At 37.5% G+C, this 21,433-nt stretch overlaps 1 protein-coding gene across 9 annotated transcripts in view; it reads left to right on the top strand.

Annotated features, from left to right (window-relative positions):
- SEMA6D (semaphorin 6D) overlaps positions 1 to 21,433 on the top strand; it is a 214,092-nt gene that overhangs the window by 15,974 nt on the left and 176,685 nt on the right. The window contains exon 2 of one of the 9 annotated variants that reach the window (XM_061347380.1): positions 3,134 to 3,233. The exons of the other annotated variants lie outside the window; for them this stretch is intronic. The gene's annotated coding sequence lies outside the window, so the exon portion shown is untranslated. The remainder of the gene's footprint in view (positions 1 to 3,133; positions 3,234 to 21,433) is intronic. 9 annotated transcript variants of the gene reach the window in all.

The raw sequence follows: 21,433 nt of genomic DNA, 5'->3' as shown, positions 1-21,433 counted from the left end.
GTACAGTAATCTTTCATGAATTCATTACCCCGGGCATCTCATTACTGTTATGAAATAAATAAATAAAAACCCCAAGGAGCTGCTCCTCAATTTAGAGGGGATTTTAACAGAAATTTAACCTTAATGGTAGCTAGTAAGGAAAATGGTATTTACGTCCTGTGTTCTGAAGATGTTGGCTTCATTCACATCAAGTCTAGCACGTGACATGGTCATAGCTACCAAAACCAGCAAAACTGAAAGTATATACGCAATTGCAGTCAGTAGTCCAAGTAACTTTTCTTATACATGCTATCCATAATTTATTCTAAGTAAAGCCAGAAATAATTTGTGCCTGGAACAGCAGCTGGAGTGGTGAGAACCATACTGCCGTGCAAGGCAGGTTTTTTTCTAAGAAAGATGAAAAACAAATTGCATGAATGACTTCTTTTTTTTTTTTTCTTTTTAATAATGCTTCATGCTTTCCAGTACGGAACATCTAGTTAAACAGAACATTATCACAGAGCACAGGAGGAGCAAACAAAAGTAGGAGCAGAATCCTTGTTTCTTTCTTCCTGTAATATTGCAATCACAGTTAGTACAAGATGCTTTTATTTTAAAACACGCAAGTGTATACATTCATAGGTTTTAACATCTGTTCTTTCTCCATTGTTTTCTTACCAGCTATTCTTAAATGTTTCAGAGAAAACCCAGGGGCTTATTAAAATTTTAGTAAGAAAGCTTTTTTTTTTTTTTTGTTAGGGCACACAAGATGTTACCTCTAAAGAAATATTAGTGAATTATTTCTTTCCTTTGACTGTAACGATTTTATAATTATACTCTGTCATAAAGGAAATCTACACAGGTTTGTTGTTTCTCATCTTTACTGGGTAAAAGCTTATCTTGCTCTGGAATGTGGACAGATGGGTATAACCATCGCAAGCATTAATTGTGATGATTTCTGTGCAAAAATTAGTTTAGCTTTTTTATCTTGATTTTATTTGGGGGGGCGGGGAACCAAACAAAATCCATACACATCCCACCATGTTTTGCTAAGTCTCTGTACAGAGATAAACTGGAGAACAATGACATAGAGTACTTGCATAGCCTGGAAATAGTGACTGCAAATTGACATGGAAAAGGTATGCTGTATTATGTGATTTCACAGTAAGGAGGAGGCAATAATGTATTCACTTATTACACATTCACTTTCTTATGGAGTAATATCTTGCAAGATACGGACTTGGGAAGGGCCTTTTCTGTTAGGACCACTGGGATCTTAATCTTGTCATCTTTATTGTGGGGTATGGTCTGTTTCCTAGAGCTTTTCGGAATATTTCTTTCAATTGGTTATTTGCATGTGAACATAAAATACAGGCAAAGCCTTTGGTTTATTCCATGTAGTGTTGTTTCTGACATTGTGGCTTTTACTGCTAAAAAAATCATTTTTTTTCTTAGGATTGAGTAATCGTGTTTTGAGGTAGGCAAAAGAGGCTGGGGAAGGGGGCCCCTTGTAGAGCTGGCTTGAAAATGTCTGTTACAAGCTATGTGTGATCCTATGAATTCAGTTATTTCTCATCCTACTTTTGTACTCCAGTGCTCCAGCATTTCATAAACGTGATTTGAAAACACCAAAAGCAAAATAACCTGCAGTACTGTGACTCTGCTTAGTGTGAAGAATGCAAGACAGATTTTCTAATAACAAACAAATGTCTAAAAAATTGCAATATTTTCTAATAGATGGCTAATCAAAAATAATTAAAATGGGACAAAATGCATTCCTTACCCCTGTCAGTAAACAATTGACTGAAGTGTAAGGACTTATATGCAATCCTCTCTGTCCAACTAAGCTCCTGGCTGTAAGTTTTTCCTGTAGCAACCTCCTCAAGGTAGTCATGCACTGTGTAAAAACACTGTCTTTACTCAGTTTTGCATTTTTGCTTTCCAGTTTTGTGGTATCTCTTCTTTGCCCTGTGAGAGACGTCTGACTTGGCTTCTGTCTACAATTTATTCTTCTGCATAGCTTTATTTTGTCAAATCTTGCGTGTTTGTCTCTTACAGAAATGAAATATTCCTAGTTTCTGAAGCCTTCTTCCATGCCTCTAATCATTTTCATTGCCCATCCCTGGACCTCCTGAATGTTTTCTAGTGTTGACTCTTGTAATTGCATTATTGTATTTTCAATGTTTATTCTGTTTCTCTATGTACTAATACTTTTTCCCTGCATGTTTGCAGTTCAGATTGAAGCAAAGCAAGATTATGCAGGAGATTGTTCTAGTATATGGCGCAGAACCTCCTTTAAAAATGTGTTTAAAACATAGATGTAGCAAGCTATGTTGCCTTTTAGATCTTCCTTGCTCCCTCTTTCTTCTGACTTGAGTGAGGACCCAAAAGCACTTAACTCCAGTGCAGAAGGAGGGAACTAATTCTTGATTCCAGACTCTTAGACCGTGGTGGTGTCACTGACAAGTCTGTCCAGTGCACTACAGCAGGTAAACTGGTGTACTGCCTAGGAGCTGTCACAAGGAATTCTCTTAATCTGTCTTCTCTGCTTTATGGACTTTATGGAAAACTGGCACATGGAAAGAAAAAAAGAGGGTTTTTTCCTTTGTTCATATCCCTGAACTGAATTAACTGCAGAGGTCATGCCAGGGGAGGGCTGAATAACCTTACTGATAACAGCTACTTGTTAGAGCTTGCTTGTATTGTCCAGCTGTACCCAAAGAAAAGTCTGTATTGTTCCTTCTGGAGTGCCCTGCCTTGTGTTTGAGCTTATTAATTTGCTGTACTGGTTTGCATTGCAACTTACCATGTCTTCTATAGAGGCAGTTCATTATGTCACTCTGCCTCTTTTTTTGCCTTGATAACCACACTGGGTGGAAGGGAAAGACCTAGTAGCACATTTCCTGAAAGTCTGGACAGTAAACCAGGAAACCAGTTAGATCGTTAGCTGGCGATCATTCATGTCTGTGTGCTTTTGCCCCCTGACTCCAGTCACTGGTGGGTTGGGATATTTTTTTAATTTTGTTTTGGTTTTCCTTCATTCTTTCAAGAACAAAAATGTCCTTTGGTGTAGTTTAAGACCTTTCAGATCCTTTCTGAGCTGCCTGTGTAGCAGAATTAATGCTTGTAAAACTTAAAATAGTTAGACTTTCAGGATGACAGAAACCAGGTAAGTGGCAGAATTTTACTACAGACTCTACCTGAGACCTGATTAAAGCCATCCAAATCTGTGGCTGCAGGCACTCTTTGAGAGGGTAAGCAGCAAATCAGCTTTATAGAAACCTTAAGACCCATATTTCAGTAAACCAGAAATGCTTTTTTGTAGCTGTTGTGTGCAAAGTGCATTCCAAATAATTACAAAAAGGCCACTGTAACGTATATACTGACGCATGTCAAATGAATCCTTTAAAGTGGTTGAGCGCTGTGAAAATTGTTCCATCTCAGACATTTATTTCAGGAAGAAAAAACATAAAGGGCTGAAACTTATTGAATGTAATTAGCCATAGCTTGCAGTGCTAGCTACTTGCTTTTCTTCAGCAAGCTCTAATTCATTTACCCCACACCTGATGATACTACAGATGCTGAAGGAATTTATGAGGAACTTGTATATTATTAAGTGCTTGAGTGGGGAGAGGTTTTGAAGCATTTAAAAAAGAGAAACTGTAAGAGGAAAAGAATTTCCTGAGCATTTTTGCAAATACATTGGTAAAAGCATCCTACACAATCCATCCTGTAGTGTTCTGCTGTTGTTTAACTGCACAATGAATAACACCGCATGCTTCCCAAGAGACATGAGAATTTGTGAGAAATCCTTCTTACGGCATGATGCTGCCCATTCTAAAATTGATTTTAAGATGCAAGGTACTATACATTATTCCTGCTGTAAATGTAAAATTACTAACTGTTGGATCTTTATATTTTGGCAGATGTACTGTTATTCAGCAGTTTCTTTATATTATTTGTGTAAATGTGCATAGAACAGGAAAAATCTGAATAATAATTGTGAATAATATGCTAAAGGCTTTCTGAGCCTGTCATTGCAATACTTATTGAAGTAGGAGACGTGCAGAAGTGATTTTAGCCTTTGACTATGAATCTTCCATATTTTAAGTCTGTCTGAACTGTGTTTTGTTTTGCATGTATACATAAAGCAGTCTCATGGAGAAAAGGGTGAAGGCCTTATTTAAAGCACAAAATAATACTCTTCCATATGGCAAGAATGGATCTTAAGGGGAAAAAGGAGCTATGTTTGGAGTAGGGGAATAAATATTCTGTTCTTCTAACTTAGTACACCAAACTGACCTCTCTCATGACTACTTGACTCACTGCAGAAATGGCTTCTGTTGTGCACTGGGTCTATGTAGCACACATGCTCTAGTAACTGAGGGTGAAAATTCAACAATCAGCAGGCAATGCCATGGACCACTTAGAAATGTAATAATTTTTTGATTTGCAGGTGTTGAATATTTTTTCAATCAGACTTGCATACTACTTCTGATTGATCTGCTAAAAAACTAATAAAAAGAATTTGGATCCTAGACTAAAGTATGGAAATTGCAGTCATACACTTTGCATGCAATCAATAGGTGTCTTTCAACATTTGCTGAAAGCAAGTGTGCTGTGTAACACAGTTGTAACTCCTCTGCATAGAGATTGCATTCAGTACAAGCTAGTAAGGAAGCACATTTATAGAGGAAGGGAGCTGAATATAAAGAGGTTACAGGTGTGTTATGAGGTCAGTGGTGATCTGTGCAAGGCACTGCATAGCATCTAGATTACTATGTGCTTCTTGTCCTCCTTTGGGAGGAAATTAGACAGTAAGCACTTAAGTAATACCTGAAGACAGCAGATCAAAGTCATTATTTGCGTAAACAGATACAGTCCCACTGACAGGTCTATTGTGATCTGTAGTTCTGAGGCTTGGTATTACCTTTAAAAGGAGATAACAAAGCCAGATGAGCAGAAACCAGGGTGGCACATAAAATTGATTTTTGACAAGTGAAAAACTGCTCATACTGGAAGAACTTCATGTCCACATTGCTTCTCTCTCTTCAACATCACGTACAGCAATGCTCAACCATCAGCTTTCTTTCAGGTGATAAATCATTTTGAGGTCTCATCTACTTACTGACTTCTGGTGTATGTGGAATAAGATAGCAGAATCTATCCCTGGTAAACCTAATTATATCTCTCTGTGACTATGAGAAATCATCTCTTTGTCTCAGAAAAGATTGCCTGTATCTTAGACAACCCTATAAAACCACAGAAAACCCGTGGTGGGGGAGGAGGGAAGGAAACAAGTTTGCATGCAGGAGCATAATGCTGCCATTTTAAGGAATTTACCGTCCACTTAAGGAAGGAGAGAGGCACTGGCAAGTCTCAATATTTGTGTCTCCTCCTTTTTCTCACAGTAACTCGGAAACATCCAGATACTGTCAGAAATCTATGACCAAATGTGTCCTATTCTAAAGACCAGTTCAGCAAATGTGAACTTCAGGAAACTTTAGATCTTCATTGAAAAAATAGTTCACATGCCATGAATCACTTTGATTGTATTTGCTAAATAAATTCCATTCTATAGGATAGGATAGCATAGATGATAAAAATCAGAGTTGAGATCTTACCTGTAAGGAGAGTGGCAAAATTTACTTCAGTTGGGTCATTTTTCACACTGAATCTCTGGGGTGCTGGAAAGGGAGAAAAATGGTTCCAGGGAAAAAAGCCTATACCCAAAAAGCAGTACTGAATTTGGAGCTGATGGTGATCCAGTCTTAGTGTTACAACAATTGATAGAGTTCTCTGATACTTTTCTTTCCTCTGTTTTCTAGAGAAGCTTTTCCTTTTTTTTCATTTGCCTTTGGCCCCATTAGTGCATTTTATTGATTCTAGACTGGTGGAATTGTGTAACTTACATTGTTGTTTATTGAAAATTTAAGTTAAAATACACCTGCACAGTGTAAAATACAGATTCTTTAATTATTAGAATGGAAATTCTAATAATTCTATATAATTTTATATATATGTATATGTGTTATATTTTTTAATCAAGAGGTAGCTTAATCTTATGCCTCTCTCCTATCAGTTGTCCTCATGCTCCTACTGTCAGTCGTCACATGTGTGATCTTTGGTCTATTATGGAAGGAAATCGTTACATTCAAGGGGCAAAATGAACTGGTTTATATTGTCTAAACATTAGTCAATTTTTCACATTAGGTGCAAATTAAAAGAAGTGTTTTGCTAAGCAGAGCTACTAATAGCAGCTATACTAATAATGAAAGATAATTTAATAGCATGGCTGCACAAGCAGAACAAGCCTTTGAAAATGTCCGAACTTTTGACTGTGACTGAATAAACCCATTAATTCCCTACACATTTCCATTCTCATTCCAGGTAACTGTAATGAAAATATGCAACTCTTTATTATAGAAAGGGAAGAAGTGCTGTATTTAGAATATCACAGTACATATATGGTTGCTTATAAAATGTCATGCAGATTAGGAATAGTGTAATTTTAGATCATAAAAAAGGCATGTATTCTGTGGTGTTTTGCTTACAGAACTCCCCTTACCTATCACGGTTCGGGTGCATCATACTGAAAACCTGTAAATTGGAGTAAATAATTAAAGAAGAAGAAACCCATACCATCTTGATTTCTGATGTGCAGTGGGAAAAGAAATAAAGGTACTCAAGCATTAAAGCTTTTGTTCTACTGTTGATCAAACTACTCTTGCATGTTTTTAAATATGCCAGTGTGATGTTGGAGGAGTCACTCAAATGCATTAATATATAATTGAGAGGTGCTGCTGTGATATGTTGATTTGTCACTTTTCTGAAAAGCCTTTTTAGAGTTCTGTCATTAGGTAGTAGACCAGAAAGAATGGATCTTGCTTAAAAACAAAAGGTCTGATGAACGGCTAAGGCAATGAAAGAGTAGGGGTAGATAAAGAGACCTATAACTAGTTCCTTAATCCTTTGTTGTCTGTTTCTGACCTGCTTTAACTGAACCAAGGTCCTAAATGGTAAAGCATAAGGGCTGTGTTGCTATTCTCTCTCAGTGTAATGTAGGAGGAAAAGTCTAGTACAGCTTTTCCTTATTGTTAAGTCACAGCAACTTTACAAATGAATGGGAATTCTTCCCTTGAGCTCCCTGGCCAGAGAAGTACTGAAATATCTGATAGAAGAATTTGCCTGAATAGTTGGTAGACGTGAATAATTTTGATATGATGGGGAAATAGGGGGAAAGAAAACAGAGAACAAGAAGAATTATTTTAAGGGAAGAAATGAGGTATAGGGGAGCAAATGAGATGTAAGGAAAAGAATTGTACAATGGAGTTAGGGAAGATAAGGCGGTAATGATAGGAGATACACTTTTGCAAGAGCTGTAGGAAGAATTCTACATTGAAACCTGTAAAATGAAGGGAGGCAACAAAAACCAGAAATTGAAAGAGGATGGTCATTTTACCCTCTTAAACTAATAACTTCTCAACCTCTTCCTTTAAAGCCTCCTTTTAATGTCAAGGAAATAAGAGAACACATCAAAAAGACTTGCTGTGAAAGTGACTGAAGGCAATCAGGAAAGTCAGTGTTAAAGCTAACGCTATCTGTGCTAGCTGCTATTGTATTGCTTTTTTACTGGGGTGGCTTCCACTTGTTGTCCTAATCTTTAATACAAAATGTATTGTGCTTCCTGTCAGAAATAGGACATGGTATTGAAATTTATACACCAATTACTTCTCTTATCATTCCCGTTTAGACTTTGCTTCAGGTACTTTTAAATGAGAATTTTTGAAATCTTGAAATTAAACCTCTAGTTATTAGACATGATCCTTCAGACCTTGTGTAGGGAGAACTCCTTTTTATTCCGCATTCGATAGGCACTTCCCTGCATATATAATAGGATGGCCCTGAATGAATTCATATAGGCTTTTGCCTCAGGGAGAACAAGCTTAGGTGGGTGACTCTGAGTATGAACCTTTGCCTGTTGATATTCCTTTTAAACTTTTCCCCAGGGTGTAGTAATGTGTACTAAATAAATGATAAACATCACACCTAACAAAGCACATGCTAGCCATTTGAACTACAGAGGGTGCTTTCCAGGTAGTTGGGAGGTGTGTGTGTGAATTATTTACTGGGGGGAGAGGGGCCTGATGGTGTTATCCTGTCACCAATTTTCCCAAAATAATGGTATTCAGGTACTTGGCAGTGGGGATGTATCATTTCTGGGATATTTAAAAAAATAAACAAAAATCACTGCAATTCACTATTGCACCGTCTGAGCCATCCAGCTAGTGTAATGATCCAAAAATGGGAGGAATTGCTGATTGTCCAAGTACCTGTATTGCTAGTCCTTAAGTAATCTGTCCTGGGAAAACATCGAATAGGTAATGGCAAAAGTGCTAATTTCTTCTCTGATCAAACAGGTATACTAACTGATGAAATACTCAGAACCGATGAAAGATGTTTGCAAAGGCCAGTTTTATTGCTTGCTTCCAGTAAACGTAATATAAATATTCAGGGACATAGCCACATATAGAAAACAACTTTTGTGTAAGAAATAAAGTGGCCTGACTCCAGTTTAAACTGTAAAGAGAATATTATGTGTATGCAGGATGTGGGTGTTCTTATTGTATGGCTGCCAAAGCAGTTAATATAATTTGCTCACTTGCTGCTTTTAGAGCAAAAGAGAAGTTTCAGATGAAACAGTGGTAACTCTGTTGTCCTCATTCTGAAGCTGACCCATTAAACTGAGAGAAAGCCTGTCTGAAGGGTCACTTGGAGAAAGGAAGCACATTGACCAGTTTAGGTTTATGCTACTGGGAGAACCAGTTATGAAGATGGAGCTGAAATGACTTCTGAGTCCAAGAGTATTGATTATTCCACAGTCTCTGCCTTCCATGTTTTATGTTTTGTGCTGTAAATATTTATTATTATTTTGATTGTTATTTCTAACCATAATGAGGTTTTGTAGCATAAGCAACCTCCCTGCTCTGCCAGCCCAGAAAGAGACAGTGAGAGCAAGGGAGTGTCAGGAGAAACCCAGCTTTCCTATGATGTGACACTTTGACTAATACATTGCCATGTTATTCCTGCAGAAGTTTGCTAATTAGTCATTAAACTCAAGCTACCCCTACAATCTTGTCCAAAATGTCACATGAATCACATTCATTCAGAACCAACAGACAAAGTTGATAATTTGTTTTTTCAAGCTGTCTGCATAATGTCGCATTATTTTATGTGGTGCCTTTCAATCTTTGCGCGTAGTATGTGCCCTTTTTAGCAAGTGGCATGAACTAGATTTGGAAACAGTCCTAGGACTTGAGTGCTACAGTAAGAGACCAGCATGTGTCCAGGGTTCCGGTGTATGTATCCTTCGAGTGCTGATATATTTTACAGTCTTCCATAGATCGAGTGCAAGGTCTGTATGGGGAGGTGACTGGGACAATACTCTGGGTGTGCTTAGGTTAGAGAGAGATGGCATACGTCTCACACTGTCTTCTGCTGTACCTTTGAAAAGTGTTGCTAAATTATTTTATATGGTATGGTAAACAAGTACTGCTTAGGAGGAAGGGGGAGCTATGCATGAGCCTTGTGACCTAGCTGCAGAGGGGCTGAGGATGTGTAGAGATTCAGTAGCAGACACATGATGTTTACCCTTAGTAGAACTCTGGTTCAAGTGCTATTTTTAACTGAATTAATAGCCAGTTAAGTTGCTGCAAGCTACAAACATTTGTGGTCTGCCCTAGGGCACAGACATTTGGACAGTGTCCAGGATAACCTTTAGAGAGATGTTAACTATTCTTAATTATTTGTTTGTAACATGGAAATGTAAGACTCACTAGACCCCTGAGAACCAGTGGGCACCTCTGTCTGACTGAGCATGCAGGGGTTCTTGTGGCCAGCCAGGAGGTTCTTCTCCCCACAGACTTGTGACCAAACCTCCTTCAGTTTCAGGGCCATTGTCAGAGAGCAGTGAACTTCCCCAGTCGTCTCAACAAAGTCTCACATTTGGCACAACTTTGTACATTTTTCTTTTTTTTTTCTGTGAGAAATCACATTTTAAATTCTTGTCTCCAAGTGCAAAGTTAAACCGTTCCCTCAAGTGTGCCTTTACAGTGCTTGGCTGGATGACTACATTTTATGGGTTGAGTATGGAATAGCTACTGGATTCTTTTGTTTGTTTGTTGTTTTGTTAAGACAAAACCAAAACGCGTCTCCATCCTCCCACCCCCAAGAAAAAAAACCTCTACAAACCATCCCTCTCAGCTGTCATCGGTTGAGGTTATTCTTAATGAGGGCTCTGTACCACAGAGCAGCAAGCAGGTATTGAATGTATAACCATTTTTTGCTTTCCAAAAATGAAAGTTGTAAAATGTTAAATGGAGTATCAGAGACCCATAGACTTATTTGAGGAGTGGAGAAAATACCTGCAGTGAGAGATTTGATGAACGAAGCCATCACATTTTATCATCAGTTTATTAGGCGATAACTAGATTAAGATGTCTACATTTGTAGGCAGGAAAACAATATACAGAAAGGGTACCTCAGTTCAGTGTAAAAGTTCACATCTGAAAGAGGACTCTTTGTGTGTGTTTGCTGAAGTAGTGGATCTGATTGACTACTGAAACAAGATACTGACAGATGCAGTGAACTTTGTAGCTTGTGATGATGCTGATTTGGAAGCAATGCTTGTGAAAGTTCCCGAACTTTAAAGTGAGTTGGCTGCTGTCAATACTTCTAATTCTTAGGGATGACCCTTTCCCCAAACTTGTAATTGGAAATATAGAAAGGATGTTATAATTAAAAAGAAAATACTAGGCTTTGTATATTACCTAAGATTTGCTTTTTCATGACCTTGTAGATCACAGCATTGTGTTACTCATAATTAAGATCTGGCTTAATCGGAAAGCAGCTATTTTGATTATTAGACTTATAATTGGATTAAATGAAGGTCAGGTTTAAATAGCTAGTGGTCTTCCTGACTTTAAACTCTTGTAAGATGAGTAGTGGTGGTCTCTCTCAAATAAAAAAGAAGTAATGAGAATGTGCAAGTCCTAAAATCTAGGAAGATCTAAGTGGAATGACTGTATAAACTATTTAATGTTCTCTGGCCTTAGTTATCAAGCAGTTGAGAAACATATCGGTAGCAGCCAGGAACTCTTACAGTGAACCAGATGTGACTGAGAGATTGAAACAGATCATCACACGGGCAAAGATGGAAAATTAGGCACTGTTGAGAATACATGGAAGTGATCAGGTTTATATGGGAAATGTTCATGTGAATGTATCTTTCTTTTTATAGATTTTAAGGATTCCTCAGAAGTTAGAGAGTAACATCCTTGTCTTCTCAGTCTTTCATCAAGAGCAAGCAGAATATTAATGTCTTAATTGATTGACAAGTGTTCAGATAGACTTAAAATTCACAGGCAATCTTTCGACAAAAGCATTTCACCTGACTCCATGTTGGTGGTTTACAATCCAGCAATGCAGTTGGTGCAATTAGTTTTGACAACTTGCTTGGGCAGCCAGTCGGTTGCCAGTTATCTGCTTTCTTGGCTTGTGCCTTTTAGCAGTAGCTCATGGGTATGGCTGTGTCAATATTTCACCATTTCATCTCCTGAAATAGCTGTTTGCTGCTGGTGTTTCCATTGTGAATCCCTGGGTGTGGTAATGTTCCTGTCAGGCTGTGGTCTCTTGCACATTGTGTCTTTCATCCAGTGGTAGGGCCATACTGGACAAATGCTCCCTTATCTGCCTTTCACTTCTGGGAAAGCACTGGTCCAGCAATTCTGCTCATGAAAGGAAAACTTTGGCAGCTGAATTATTTTTATTTTAAGAGACCCTCTCTGGTAATAGTATTTCATTAAGAAAATTGAAACTGAAATTTTGTTTTTAAACCTATTTTATTTCATTTCATTTTTGTTTGACCTGTATTCAAGTGAGATACTGACTCTTCATTGGATTTGGCGTAAGAGAAAAAGCTGAGGGCAGTTGTAACTCACATTTTAAGGCAAGTTGGATCCTAAAAACTATTTATGTGAGTGATTGGCTGTTGTGGTAGGCAGGATCTTTACAGAAATTTTGAGATCTGCTATTGCAGAAAAATTGTGCATTTAATGTGTAGTAATATATGATAAAGTCAATATCTCTTATTGCTCTCTGTATGCTAAATTTAGTGTTTGGTAGATAGACATTAGGCTCTATGGTTTGCTCTTTTAGAGTTTCAGCATCACTTTCAGCAAGAACAGGAGTAGGTCCTTTGTGCATCATCATTTCACTATTTATCAAAAGGCTTGAGTAGTCATTTGGGCGTCTGACTTCAGCAGATGGTTATGGAATGCGAAACTTGCAATGCATTTCCAGTATTTCTTTCAAAATCAGAGTCAATTTATCGTTAAGTGACATACTATGCTCTTTACACAATTACTTCTGGGCCTCGACCAACAGCCATTAAGTATGTGGAAAAGCTCCCATTGACTTTAATTACGGCTGGCTAAGTTGCACACTGAAGAAGACTTAATTGCTGTCTGAACTTAAGACGTAAGTGAGAGGTGCTTTATAACTACTAGAGATAATCGGATATTATTAGAATAATTTTATTTGCATGCAAGTAGGAAGTACAGTTGTCTGTATAAGTCATCTTACTATTTTTATTATCTGTATTTACTAATAAATAAAATAAACTCGCATTTAAACTGTTGAATAACTACACCATGGCTGTAGTTTAGTTTAACATGAGGGTGATGCTGTCATAGCACCTGGTCTTAATTTTTAGAGAAGGAACTCCAAGGCATTCTTTTATTTTGTTTTTGACTATGCATTAAATTTTTAAAGGGTACAATGTGTGTAGCTCCAGATACTGCTAAACTTGACCTTTTCATTGCTTGCATTATTGCTTTCAATGACTTTTTTTTATTAGAAATACTAAAGAAGGGCAATAATTTGTAGCACAGTGGAAAAGACTGGTAATTCAGAGTTCTCCAAGTACTCTGAAGGAAGTCTGGGACATACCTTTGGATAGCATAAGGCCTTCCTCAATTAAATTCTGTGAGGAGGAGACTTCTCCCACAGCATATGACAGCTGAACAGACTGTGGGGTCTTATGAGTGTTAAATTCCTGTTAACATTAATCAGAATTACATGTGCACATTCTGAAATTAATAAACTCGCTGATGTTGCCTCAGATAGCTTTGGTTTATTTCCACGTTTTATACTCTTCCAGAAATGTCTCAAACTTCTGCAGACAGTACTCATTTCTCCAAAGTGTGTGTTGACATAGAACTGGATGTGGCCAAGAAAGGAAAAGTAGGTAGTGAATGCAAAGAATAGAGTAAAATCGCCTAAGCAAAAAGCAAGCAAAGTTATTATTGCTGGAGTTTTTAATGACTAAATTCAGAGATGGCATATATCTATCAGGAGGAGAAATTATGCAAAATGGAAGTCCAGGGACAAATTTTTAGATTAGTGGATAAGAAACAGCATGTACTGGATATTGCATTAAACTTTAATGTGACTTGGTTTAGGAAGAGGTTTTGGTTGGTAATAATGGTTAGATTTTGTAATTTGAGTCTTGGTGAGGAAAAATTTTCTGTCTTCTTGGTTGAAAGACTCTGGAGCAGGATAGTTTATCTGTGACTCACTGGAGCAGGTATGGTCACCTCCCCCCCCAGGTGCAGAGGTAACTGTTCAAAGACAAGATGTAGAAGGAGGAGATCCAAAGGTTGAACTGTGAGGCTCCTGTGAACAATTTATTGAATAGAATTAGAGAGCTAGAGAGAGAATTGGGAGAAAACAGGGCCTACGCAGGGAAAGATACTGAACAGTCCATGATCACTGCTTTTAAGCCAGTTCTGAGGGTGAAACAGGAGTCTGGAATGTTGACTGTCACTAAGCTTTTTGCTAGGAATTGTGTTAAACTCCAAGAGCTGCGTGTATTAGAAGACAGATGTGACATTGGGGAAAATGGTATAGGGATGACAGTGAGATTAAGGAGGAGGAGTTAGCAGAGCAAATGGTGGATAAAGTATGAAGAGTGATGGAAAAACTTATGTATTGTTCATAGCAAAGAAGTGGAAAATAGCTATGAAATAAGGAAAATCGGCTTATCTTTTGCATATATTCTGTGAAGACGTCATTAGACGCAAAGAAAAAGAAAGAGAAAAGGTTACAAAAGAAAGAGAAAAGGTTTCAAAACAATAAAGGCAAAAAATAGCATGATGAAGCCTAGGATTACAAGCATAGCATTCTGCTAGGGCAGAGAACTGAAGTATTTTAACTAGGAAGATGTCAGAGCTGAAGGGCAAAAACATTTATAGAAAAAGATGTCAAATTGGTCAGTTCTTTCCTGCCAGGAATGCCCACAGCAACACATAACAGTAAAGAAATGAGATGTTCTGAGTGAACTGGGTCTGTAGGTTGGCAAACCAGGCATTGCTTTTGTAGGGAAGGAAGCGAGAGTGGTGGTTAGGAGTATGGCCTGGAGGAAATCAGACGTTTGCAGAAATAGACCTGAAGAAATGGAGAAAAGTGAATTTTTGGATCAGAAGAGAGGACAGCTTTGTGCGTAAGCTGGAAGCCATTGAGCAGATATGTATGAAAGGGGGGCAACTCAAAAATATTTTGGGTATTAAGCAAGACTTGGTAATTTTGTCAGAGCCCTTCCAATCTGAGGACGTTGTGTGTTAACATACACACACAAAAAGAAATGCAGAATTGGAGCCACTTTTATGGGACAAAAAAGAGTAGTTGTCTGTTACAGTGAAGGTATATTTATTTAGTACCTTTTGGCTATATAAAATTGCTTTTGGACTGTTTTTAGGATTCTTCATAAAACAAAGACTTATTAAATTTACTTGGCAGCTGTGGGGTAAGGTAAAAATGAAATAAGTTGTGCTTGGTTGGTTTTTTGTTGTTGTTGTTGGTTTTGTGTTGATTTTTTTTCTTTTTTCCTTTTAAACAGCCTTTGGCAGTTCTCCAGCATTTATTTTAAGCAGATTAGACTCAAAACCAGCGATTACATTTAACGTCTTTGGAAACTTGTGATCATATTTGGCTATCACAAATTGTATTGGTCACTGTTCTGGAGTCCAGTTTGTGACCTAATTCAATGTAGGGTTACTGAATGAGGTCTGCTGTCGGGGTTAGATGTGGCTGCAGTGGTAATTAAGGCACTAAGAGGTGGCACAGTTTCTCTTTTATTGTGTGCCATGGAGAGCGTGCCATACTGAGGAGTGTTAATGAGACAGGAACTGTGCTGACTGAATTACTGCTGTTGAGCCTTGTGAAGTAAAATAGAGTTCTAAGCAATAGTTAAGTTTTTGAAATGTCACTCTACAGGGATTTTAAAAATGAATGGTGCATTGACAGGACAAAATATTGATCTTTATTGTTTAGGGGGTTTTAATTTTTTTCTTTTTTTAACTTTTTTATTTTACTGTGATATCTCAGGATGTTTTTGTTCAGCCCCAAGGGAGTCTCATCGAATTTCCCTTTTTCTTCCTTTGTCCCATTTCAGGTCATTGCAGATTTTTTTTCTCTACTGAAAGCAGTCAGCAAGACTATAAACCAGGGTTTATGCACAGGGAACGGGCCAGTCCTTTTTTATTTTGTTGGGAAAAATAATTGATTTCCTTTCACTTGTTTCAGCAGTTCCTTAATTCTATTTATCTTTATTTGCTGACAGTAGTTTTCCTCTCTCTGCTCCTGAATGTGATATAGCTGTTTGGTTAAACTTTTCCATGTTGATGACTGTAGTTGCTGGTTTCTGCACCCATTTTGGGGGCAGCATCACTCAGAAATAAGCGTAGGCAGCCTCATCCAGCAATACTTGCCTAAACGGTGTGTGCATATTCCTGTTCATTCTCCTCTCTTTTCATGTCTAAAACCACATCTTCTGGTTCCTTGTCATTTGTAATAACTTCATGTATTATGAATTTGTTTGGACTGTGCTTTATTTTTCTCCTTGAGACTGCTGTCCATTTGTCATAATGTAATACATTAGATAAAATATCGTCTGGCTGCCAGTTCCAGACATTTTTTTTTTTAGAGTAATAGCCAGAGTAGTCACTATAACATCTAAAAGTATTGTGCAACCAATGGAGGTTTTTTTTTCCCAAGCTGTTTTTTAGGTCTAATTAATAATTTCCACCCATTATTTTAATGAAGAGGTTAAGATTTAAAGAGCTTTTGTTCAATTCCTGTGACTGACAAAGCAGTTTTGTATATGCAGTATTTGAAATAATGTTACCATTTCCAGTAGGTATAGTTTCTAATAAATAATATCCTTGATGTTAAAACTGGAAAAATAAATCAAATACTGTACTATAAATATGGACCAGTATTTTCAGAGGAATAAAAGTAGTAGGTAAAGTATGCACTAATGAGGAATTATCTGAAACAAGGTGCTTGGTGGCAATTCTCAGTACTGCTACTCATGTAAAAATATCTTTTTCTGTAAAGTTTTAGATTCCTTATTGGGTTTTGAATGTTGAAATATTGTCCATCCTCAGCAACTTTATTCCAGAGCTATGACTTCTTTTTCTGGCAAACTTTGACTATTTCAGCATAGCTTAGTTTTGGATACTTACGAGATTCTCCTGAAAATTTCAAATTCATTCTCTCCCTTTATTGGAGTCTTAGCTCAGACCTCAGAAGTTACACATTCTTCTGTTCCATTTGTCATCTTTGTTGTTTGGATTTTGGTTCGGTTTTGTGGGTTTTCTTTTCCCCCATTGTATGCTAGATTCTGATTTTTGTACCAAATTTACCCTGTTCTACCTGTGTTTACCAAAGGCTACGTGCTGCTGTAGCTGCCTGCTCTGCAGACCTGACTGCTGTCAGCTTGTTACCTGAATGCTTCCTTTAAATACAAAGCAACCTAGTACCTTCTTTGATGTTAAAAGTGAAACTTCTGGCAAAGTGCATAAATGAAGAAGTCACTGTTAATCTGGAACTACATGAATGCTTTGTGATCATAAACGTAGTATATGGAGTTACTGGTTTTCTTTGGGTTGTTCTGGAGTCACTTTCCAAATGCTCTAAGGGCCGGCTTAAGCGTTACTGTTCGCTGCTTCAATGCAAATGCTCGTCTCGCACTGGTGAGATTAAGCAGGGTCAGTAGTTAGAATCATTGTCAGAATGCAGCAAATCAGACTTTTAGTTTACTGTGGATTTAATTTATATTAAATCTAAGTATTCTTGCCTCATTTCTTCTCATCTACCTTAGCATTCAATTGTCTTTCAGCAGGCTTTAAAATTATTCTGTACTCTCCTCTTTGCCCCTCAGGTCTGCCCATTGTAGCTTGATGTGAATTTTATTATTGTTTTCAAACCCTCTTTAACAAAGTTCCTGTAGATTGTTTTACTCATAGGTATGTTCTCATGTTGCACTTTTCAAGGGGAATCTATTTCTCTTCAAATAGAAATATAGCCTTTGATTTGTTTACAAAAGAGAGGAAAATACACCGAACACTTGAGATGTACTTACAAATGGACAGTTCTAAAGAGATTTTTTGTTAAAGTTGATTTGGTCTGTGCTTAAAAAAATGTTTGTTTGTTGCTTATGTATTAGAAATTCTAAAACATGAGACAGGCAAATTGAAATCCTGTCTGAAAGAAGGAACTAGGGAAAATTGAACTTAACAGAGAATTCTGCATTGCTACATTTAAATAATTTGCATTGAGCCTGTTATGTTCTGTTCATTATGGCCTGAACCTTTAAAGGTTTGTGCCTAGGAGTAAATATTTATTTCAGTAAGGGCTCCCACTGGTAAGAAAAGATTGCTGGATATCACAAGATCTTTGCAGAACTGTGGTGCAGCTCTCTGCTCATAATGTATTATGTGGCCTTTCTTGACATGTGCTAGTTGTTTTGGATTCTTGCGTTTTTAAGGATTAATCTTTTCCAGTTAAAAGTGAGCATCCCTCACCCTGGAGATGATTCATCAAAGGACAAGTTGAAAACTTTGCAACTTGATTTTCTTTACATTTGGCTATTTTGTTCTAAACGCATAAAATGCAAGGAGCAAATGTAAAGACGGGCTAACTGAATAATGGCCTCCAGCTCCTGAAGGAAATAATTCTGGGGGCTATGTTATTAAAACAAGAATGGGATTTTAGGACTGAGTGAACACCTCAGACAGCATATAATTCAGAAAAGGTGCCTGTGAGGGAGGAACAGATGTCATGAAAGGGAGGCAGGAAAAAACCCAACAAGTGCGAGGATGCCACTGAGGAGCTGGGAGAGTGATGAGGTACTTGTTTATACCAAAACATTTGAAAATAGAGCTGTAGTATACCTTAGTAGCATAATGTCTCTATATGTATGCAGCCTTCATACTAAAAATTATGTATGACCTATTAAAAATGAGAGAGCTGATAGAATGCCCAGCGGAAATCTATCTAGAAATTCCGGCAGTGAAGAAACAATCATCTGGAAATTGCCTGATCTAAGGGAGATTAAAGAAAAATGTTTTTTCAAAGGAATCGGGATTTGTTTTTCTCTCCACATAGGCCCATTAGGTACAAAAAGAGGTGAACCTTAGTTCCAATAAAGAGTAATAGTCAAGAAAGCTCACAATGGGCTCTTTCTCCTCATCCATTTATCAGCTGGCTGTAACCAACAGAGAAGTGAGCACACAACCAACACAAAATGTTATCAGCCCAGGACTGTGAGCGTTCAGAAAGACTGGCACATTTATTTAAGAATGGAGAAAAGCACTGTCCTTACAAGCATGCCAGGCACTTCTGGCCTTTAGAGTTTAAAAGGATGAAACTTTGACAGTTGCCTCACATTGTACTTTAAATGCAGAAATCTGAAAGACTGAGTCAGCTGTATCAGTCAATACACTGTTCTGCCAATGCGTTCCTTAAACTGAAGAAGGAATATGTGCAAACAAAAGATTTCTATTCAGCAAATCTCCCCTCCTATAGATGTATTTTTCACTCCTCTGCTTTGGTAGGTTAGGCAGAGGGAGACTGCTGTGTATAGCTGCTATTATGCCAGGTGATTCTGGGCATGTAAAACAGACTTACAGATTCTGTGTCCCTGAGAATAGTTATTGTTAGCTGCTTTGCCTTTCCAGGATCACCTGTAAAGCCATTTCTTAGTTCATGCCTTTAGTGGCATTGGCAACTGTGGGGCTTTAATTGTGTCATTTGTGGATATGAAGCAGCAGCTCAGAGTAACTGAGGGTCTGAAAGATCTGAAATTGATGAGAGTTGAAGAAACCAAATAGTCTTCCCTGGTTTAGTTTAATTTTGAGACCTACTAATTAATGGATGGGGAAAGGAAGTTGGGGAGCAGTGTACGGACAGGGAGAAATCACCTCCTTCCTGGTTACATCTGAACATTTTTGAGGGACAGCAGGCATGGAACCATATGTGGCTGTTCTTAAACAAGTATTTTTCTACATGGAGCAATACTTCAGGGGTATTCAGCATTGAAATTACTGTCTGGATGTGTAAGCCTGGATTTCTAGAGAGGCTCTGCTCTATTTTATACCACATTTAAAATTTGTTATATTTTTATTATATAAATGATAATAAACTAAACTAGAAGTAATGGCAAAAATGAATGGTAAGCAATATAATACGGTAGCAACAGGGAAAGGTAACATTACTTCTGGTATTTACCCTCCTAAGATTTTGATGCTTTAAATGTGCAGCTTTATCATTGCATTAACAATAGTTCTCTTACTTAACTCTAAAAAGACTAGGGAAAAGTTGCCTGTGCATATAAATGCAAATTAGTTTAAATATTAAATGTTCCTTATTGGATATAGCACGTTCTACTGAATTCCAGCCATTCTTTTCCATGGAAACTATCAGATTATACTGGGGGCCAAGGGTGGTGGTAGCATCTGTTTAAGAAACAGCATTTTGTTATTTCACATGATCGATGTAGGTAACTGAAATAAGATGAACTTGAAAAACATGTATGTAAACACATCACTGTTGTATTCCTTTCCCCTCACAAGACTGTGTGTGCCAAACTCGCATCAGTGGATTTTGGATGCTTAAAGTATACAGGGTCAAATCCCCTTTTCAAAGTACAGCTAAATATGAAAGTATCAGTTATATATAGAAAGTTGGGGCTGTTCAGCCTGGAGAAGCCTGCGTGGAGACCTCATAGCAGCCCTCCAGTATCTGAAGGGGGGCTGTAGTGATGCTGAAGATGGACTATTCATTAGAGACTGTAGTGACAGAACAAGGGATAACGGGTTAGAACTTAAACAGAGGAAGTTTAGATTGAATATAAGGAAGAAATTCTTTCCTGTTAGGGTGGTGAGGCACTGGAATGGGTTGCTCAGGGAGGTTGTGAATGCTCCCTCCCTGGGAGTGTTCAAGGCCAGGTTGGAGGAAGCCTTGGGTGACATGGTTTAGTGGAAGGTGTCCCTGCCCATGGCAGGGGGGTTGGAACTTGATCTTATGGTCCTTTCCAACCCTAAGTATTCTATGATTCTGTGGTTAACAACCGTTACACTAATGGGTGCAAAACCATAACAGAAAGCAAATTTTCCTTTAGTCTTTTTTTTTCTAATTATTTTAAATCCCATGACTTGAAATTAAGTTACTAAAATATTGATAATGATGGTCAGCATCTGTCACCTCTTGACCCCTGTAAACAAGACCAGTTTGCAATAGCTTACATTATGGATTAGACGTTAGAAATAGAAATATTTGTCAGACATGAATGGGGTCTTCCACTTTCTGGAAAAGTTCTATGAGCAGAAAATTAAATGTGCATAGACTTTTGGCTGTACATTAAGACCAAGAGGGATTCCAAACAAATTTTGTACTTTTTATAGCAGAGAAAGCCTGGTAGCTGCACAGCCACATAGTACCTAAGTGTAATTCACTGAAACTTGAGTAGGTGAATAGAAAAGGAAGTGAAACAAAAATGTTAATTGAAAAACAATTTCTGTATCTCTACATAGTTTATAGCAACAAATCCAAAGCTGCATGCAATATTTTAATGAGTATATTCTTTTAGAACAAAATAATATATTGCTGTGGTAGTATTTTATCAAAATGCAAGACTTGTGAGAGGAAATAATGGCTTTTATTTAACAGATGAGTAAATAGTGCAGTAAATACCTTCACAAACTGTCATCAAGTGTTACTTAGAAATGTATGGCAGACAATTATTCTTACAGGGTTTTTTTAGCACCCTCCTTTTTCTATTAACATGCATGAACCTAGTAAATTATAAAGAAGTTGAACTATGAGGAAGGGGGAGGAAGCTGAAAATACTGAAATACATTTTCTTTTTTTGCCCTAAGTACTAATGAGAAATCTAATAACTAGTAAAAACCAGGAGACACTGTAGTCATGTAATCAAGCTTTATAAGTCATGAGTAATAATCTCAAACACCTTGATAGAAACCTTTATTATTCTGAGTTCTCCTAGACCTCTCACTCTACCCAGCCTTCAAGATGTTAAGGCATTGCTGACTAT

Source organism: Neopsephotus bourkii, unplaced genomic scaffold, assembly GCF_033783945.1.
Source record: "Neopsephotus bourkii isolate Nb327-2 ecotype Australia unplaced genomic scaffold, CSIRO-AGI_Nbou_v1 NB_318, whole genome shotgun sequence".
Taxonomy (NCBI): Eukaryota; Metazoa; Chordata; class Aves; order Psittaciformes; family Psittacidae; genus Neopsephotus; species Neopsephotus bourkii.
This window is presented reverse-complemented; position numbering and strand designations above follow the sequence as displayed.